Raw genomic sequence first — 465 nt, 5'->3', positions numbered from 1 at the left:
GTAGTAGTAGGCATCCTTCCATCTCGAAAGATGATGGTAGCACTCTAGGTCTGGTGTTGTGGCCGAGGACAGCGTTTGGTGTGGCTAATCAGCCCTATCCTCGCATGGCAGTCCCGACCACAGTTGGGATCTGTATGTGATTATACATGTATCCTATACTATCATGTTGGTAGTTACATGTTTAGAGCAAGGACGTTCTATCAAGATAGAAGGACTTTCTATCTTGCTCTAGGTGAGAGAACTTTTTGTGTTGGATCTAAAGTTTTAACTCTAAAAAGTCTAAACGTGAATATATCCTTATCTTGAAAGTTCATCTGTGTTGGTAGAAGTCATTATGAAGTAAGTTTAAACTGTAATTTCCAACACAACAAAAAATTGGACTCACCCAAATTTTCGACTGTACAACTCCAGTCTTAAATTTTACCAACTCAGATGAACTTTCAACTCCAGTCTTAAAGACTGGAG

The 465-nt window shown here is 39.4% G+C and overlaps 2 protein-coding genes across 2 annotated transcripts in view; one reads left to right on the top strand and one right to left on the bottom strand.

Annotated features, from left to right (window-relative positions):
- Positions 1-465, bottom strand: part of LOC109461608 (uncharacterized WD repeat-containing protein all2124-like) — a 21,068-nt gene that overhangs the window by 17,803 nt on the left and 2,800 nt on the right. The window lies entirely within an intron of this gene.
- The window catches only part of LOC109461658 (enoyl-CoA delta isomerase 1, mitochondrial-like), a 4,219-nt gene that overhangs the window by 1,901 nt on the left and 1,853 nt on the right, over positions 1-465 (top strand). The window lies entirely within an intron of this gene.

Source organism: Branchiostoma belcheri, unplaced genomic scaffold (assembly GCF_001625305.1).
Source record: "Branchiostoma belcheri isolate BF01 breed outbred unplaced genomic scaffold, Haploidv18h27 scaffold112, whole genome shotgun sequence".
Classification (NCBI taxonomy): Eukaryota; Metazoa; Chordata; class Leptocardii; order Amphioxiformes; family Branchiostomatidae; genus Branchiostoma; species Branchiostoma belcheri.
Note: the sequence above shows the minus strand (reverse complement) of the source record. Positions and strands in the feature narration are given on the sequence as shown.